The sequence below is a fragment of the Battus philenor genome, unplaced genomic scaffold (assembly GCF_028537555.1).
Source record: "Battus philenor isolate CCGP_79_NKW_IND1 unplaced genomic scaffold, ilBatPhil1.0.hap1 SCAF_34, whole genome shotgun sequence".
NCBI classification, from domain to species: domain Eukaryota; kingdom Metazoa; phylum Arthropoda; class Insecta; order Lepidoptera; family Papilionidae; genus Battus; species Battus philenor.
In genome coordinates this window covers 55,001-60,000 of record NW_027181698.1, presented here as the reverse complement: position 1 = coordinate 60,000, position 5,000 = coordinate 55,001, and the positions used below count along the sequence as shown (strand labels likewise).

General features: G+C 54.7%; 2 non-coding genes across 2 annotated transcripts in view; both read left to right on the top strand.

Annotated features, from left to right (window-relative positions):
• LOC137927590 (small subunit ribosomal RNA) overlaps positions 1–1,690 on the top strand; it is a 1,904-nt gene extending 214 nt beyond the window's left edge. Inside the window, exon 1 of the ribosomal RNA XR_011107779.1 lies at positions 1–1,690. This exon is cut by the window's left edge and continues 214 nt beyond it. This is a non-coding gene — a ribosomal RNA (small subunit ribosomal RNA).
• An 830-nt stretch (positions 1,691–2,520) lies between these two features.
• LOC137927598 (5.8S ribosomal RNA) lies at positions 2,521–2,677 on the top strand. The gene has a single exon (XR_011107786.1). It is a non-coding gene; the product is annotated as a 5.8S ribosomal RNA (ribosomal RNA).
• Positions 2,678–5,000: the final 2,323 nt, after the last annotated feature.

The following is a 5,000-nucleotide window of genomic DNA, read 5'->3' as shown; positions in this document are numbered from 1 at the left end:
AGATCAAAACCAATCGACGGAGGGCCTCGCGTCCGAAGTCGTTAATTTTGATGAATCTGGATAACTTTTGCCGATCGCATGGTCCAGCACCGGCGACGCATCTTTCAAATGTCTGCCTTATCAACTTTCGATGGTAGTTTCTGCGACTACCATGGTTGTCACGGGTAACGGGGAATCAGGGTTCGATTCCGGAGAGGGAGCCTGAGAAACGGCTACCACATCCAAGGAAGGCAGCAGGCGCGCAAATTACCCACTCCCGGCACGGGGAGGTAGTGACGAAAAATAACGATACGGGACTCTTACGAGGCCTCGTAATCGGAATGAGTACACTTTAAATATTTTAACGAGGAACAATTGGAGGGCAAGTCTGGTGCCAGCAGCCGCGGTAACTCCAGCTCCAATAGCGTATACTAAAATTGTTGCGGTTAAAAAGCTCGTAGTTGCATTTGTGCGCCGCGCTGTCGGTGCACCGCATCCGCGGTGATACTGACACGTCTGCGGAGCATATCGTCGGTGAGCCGTCGGTAAAACGGCGGTTCAATATCAAAATCCTATCGCGGTGCTCTTCGGTGAGTGTCGAGATGGGCCGACAATTTTACTTTGAACAAATTAGAGTGCTCAAAGCGGGCTCAAAATGCTGCTTGAATATTTCGTGCATGGAATAATAGAATATGATCTCGGTTCTATTTTGTTGGTTTTCAGAACTCCGAGGTAATGATTAATAGGGATAACTGGGGGCATTCGTATTGCGACGTTAGAGGTGAAATTCTTGGATCGTCGCAAGACGAACATCAGCGAAAGCATTTGCCAAAGGTGTTTTCATCAATCAAGAACGAAAGTTAGAGGTTCGAAGGCGATTAGATACCGCCCTAGTTCTAACCGTAAATATGTCATCTAGCGATCCGCCGACGTTACTACGATGGCTCGGCGGGCAGCTTCCGGGAAACCAAAGATTTTGGACTCCGGGGGGAGTATGGTTGCAAAGCTGAAACTTAAAGGAATTGACGGAAGGGCACCACCAGGAGTGGAGCCTGCGGCTTAATTTGACTCAACACGGGAAATCTCACCAGGCCCGGACACCGGAAGGATTGACAGATTAACAGCTCTTTCTTGATTCGGTGGGTGGTGGTGCATGGCCGTTCTTAGTTGGTGGAGCGATTTGTCTGGTTAATTCCGGTAACGAACGAGACTCTAGCCTGCTAAATAGGCGTCGTCATTTAGGTGTGCGCCGCTCCGGTGGCGCAACTCACTGGCGACGTATTAAAATTCTTCTTAGAGGGACCGGCGGCTTCGAGCCGCACGAGATTGAGCAATAACAGGTCTGTGATGCCCTTAGATGTCCTGGGCCGCACGCGCGCTACACTGAAGGAATCAGCATGTTCTCCCTGGCCTAGAGGCCCGGGCAACCCGTTGAAACTCCTTCGTGCTGGGGATTGGGGTTTGCAATTATCCCCCATAAACGAGGAATTCCTAGTAAGCGCGAGTCATAAGCTCGCGTTGATTACGTCCCTGCCCTTTGTACACACCGCCCGTCGCTACTACCGATTGAATGATTTAGTGAGGTCTTCGGACCGACACGCGGTGGCTTCACGGCCGTCGGCGTTGCTGGGAAGTTGACCAAACTTGATCATTTAGAGGAAGTAAAAGTCGTAACAAGGTTTCCGTAGGGGAACCTGCGGAAGGATCATTAACGTGTCTGTATGTGTGCGAGACGCGTGATATGTTCACGAACGTTGTTGCGCCGCTGTTGCTGTTGTTGCTGTTGCGACGACGACGACGACGACGACGACGACGACGACGACGACTTCGTACATACCGTGTTTACACATATATATATGTAATACATCCATAATGATATATATATATATATACGACATATATACATATATATGTACGTACGCGCGCGCTGCTGTTCGTATCTAATGCGGACGAGCGCGCGCGCGTGTGCGTCCGTGTGTGTGTGCGTGTTTGTATATATGTATAAAAAATAAAAAATAAAATGTGAAATAATTGTCTCTAGCGTCTATTACGCCTAACGGCGCAGCGGCGACGGCGCCGTGGCGGTGGCCGGTGGCGGTGGTGGCATTCGTCGAAAGTGCTACCGCCGCCGCTGCCTCCGCCGCCGTCGACGCGGCCGGGTGGCGGAAAAACGCCGAGAGACGAGCGCCGACCGGGGCATACCAAACGGAGCGTTCGAAGCGGTGAAAATCCCCACTGCCTAGCTCAGGCCCTTTTTTGTCGGTTGGCGCTATACAAAACGATATTTAAGCGGTTAGAAAGATGACAATGTCGTGCGTCACGCCAGCTCGTTGGGGGGTGCGCGGGTCGTCGTCGTTCATCATTCTAAAGGATTCGCGTCGGGGCGTTAAGCTTTTTCGGTGCCGTTTCTTTATGAACGCCTCGGCGCACATGAATTCGACCAACTTTCGACGTTAATACATAAAAACGGACAATCAAGTGGCCGTCGGCGAGAGCCGTAGGCCGCTACCGTAAGTAATAACAACATTAAGAAAAAACCATTACCCTGGACGGTGGATCACTTGGCTCGCGGGTCGATGAAGAACGCAGTTAACTGCGCGTCATAGTGTGAACTGCAGGACACATTTGAACATCGACATTTCGAACGCACATTGCGGTCCGTGGAGAAATATCCAGGACCACTCCTGTCTGAGGGCCGGCTGTTAAAATATAAAAACCACACTGTTCGGTGTCGAACGCGCGCTACGTGCGCTCGCGCCGGTCGATGCGCGCGGCGGTGACGCGCGACGCGGCGGCGGCGGGTTGGTGGGGGGTGATGAACGAGCTCGCGGACGGTGCGATGAGACGATCTCTAATAAGAGTCTCTCGTCCGCGCCGCCGCGGCTCTCACTCTCTCTCTCTCACTATCCGCCGTCGCTGTCGTCGCGCTGCCGCTGCCGCATTACCGCGCGCGGGCGCGCGGGCGCGCGCTCTTTCGAACAATTGACGGTTTCCGTTGAACGTTCTTCGCGACGGACGACGGACGGCGGGGTGCGCCCCACACGTCCGCGTACGCGCTGAGAGCGTTTACGGTCCGTTTAAATATATAGAATTGTATTGAATATGAAACGAGTGTGAAAAGATTACACGCATCGCTAAGACGCGAGTCTTCGTAGTGCGGTCTTCGTCCGAGCTCATCGGTTCGTGTATACGATATAATAAAATATATCGGAAGCACAGACGACGCGTCTCCGACGGATGCGACCGGCAGGCGGTGAATGTTTTCTTGCGCGGCAAGCGTAACGCACACACAAACATATGTAAGTAAACATTACGTGATGTTCATGTGCGCGCGCGCCTAGCCCGATGCGAGAGAGTTCATCGCTCGTCGTCGCTACGCATCCGTGTATTATGTCGGTGATACGCGTCGTCGTTCCAGTGCGAACGTTATATTATCGTATCGATACGGACCGATACCGAAAGGGCCGGACGATCGATCGCTAACGAAAAGTACTCGCGCCCGCGTGTGCGTGTCGAGATTTTCGTTTACGCTCGTATCATCATAATCATCGTCATCGTCGTCGTTCATCGCGCAACGCGTGTTGTGTGTGCAGCGTTGCGTTGTGCGTGCGCGCGTCTAGAGACCTCTTCGGACTCGCGACGCGCGCGCCTCACGCACGCGCACTCGCCCTCTGCGACGCGCGATGATCGCGACGGTGGGGGTGTACAGAGTAGGCGGACTCGACGTCCGAAGGGCGTCCCGCGACGACGACCGGCCGCCGTGCGCGCTTGCTTGCTTGCGCGCGCGGTCCGTCGGTTCGTCGTCGTGAAATATAATAAGGGACGTCGCGTACGGATATCGCGTCTGCCTCGAATTTTTATCGTTGGCCTCAGATCAGGGAGGATCACCCGCCGAATTTAAGCATATTAGTAAGCGGAGGAAAAGAAACTAACAAGGATTTCCCTAGTAGCGGCGAGCGAACAGGAAAGAGCCCAGCACTGAATCCCGCGATCGTCTCGAGCGCGGGAGATGTGGTGTTCGGGAGGTTCCGCTTTCTCGTCGTCGATACTCCTGTCCAAGTTCGTCTTGAACGGGGCCGTTTTCCCGCAGAGGGTGCCAGGCCCGTAGCGACGGAGGGCGGCGGCGAGAGGGACTCTCCTAAGAGTCGGGTTGCTTGAGAGTGCAGCCCTAAGTGGGTGGTAAACTCCATCTAAGGCTAAATATAACCGCGAGACCGATAGCGAACAAGTACCGTGAGGGAAAGTTGAAAAGAACTTTGAAGAGAGAGTTCAAGAGTACGTGAAACCGTTCAGGGGTAAACCTGCGAAACTCGAATGAACGAACGGAGAGATTCATCGTCATTCCGCGGCGTACGCGCCCGCGCTCTGATGCGACGTCCGGTCCGCCTTTAATCGGGCGCTGTATCGCGTCGCACGGGCCGGTGCGCGTCGACGTCCGCGGAGGGCGTGCACTTCTCTCTCAGTAATGCATCGCGACCCGTTCGGGTGTCGATCTAAGCGCCGCCGACGGGCAGCCCAGCGTTCACTTCGCGCGAGCGGAGTCAGGACGTTGGACCGTTTCGCGGTAGCCGATCGGCCGCCGGACGGTATAAGGATAAGAATCGCGCACGCGCTCTCTAAAGGCGCGTCCGGCCCGACGCAAGATAACGTCGTACACGAGGTCCTGCCCGAGCGCGGACCTCGTTGCGGCGCGTCTGTCGTCGCAGCCGTGCTGTCTCGGACCGTGCGCGTCTCTGTCTGCGATGATTCAGTTTCGGGCACTCGCAGGACCCGTCTTGAAACACGGACCAAGGAGTCTAGCATGTGTGCGAGTCATTGAGTATTTGTATAAACTGAAAGGCGCAACGAAAGTGAAGGCGCGCGCTCGCCGCGCGCTCAGGGAGGATGGAGTGTACGTCCTTTGCGATCTGCACTCTCGCACTCCCGAGGCGTCTCGTTTCCAATCCGTGAATGCAGGCGCGCTCTGAGCAGAGATGCTGGGACCCGAAAGATGGTGAACTATGCCTGGTCAGGTCGAAGTC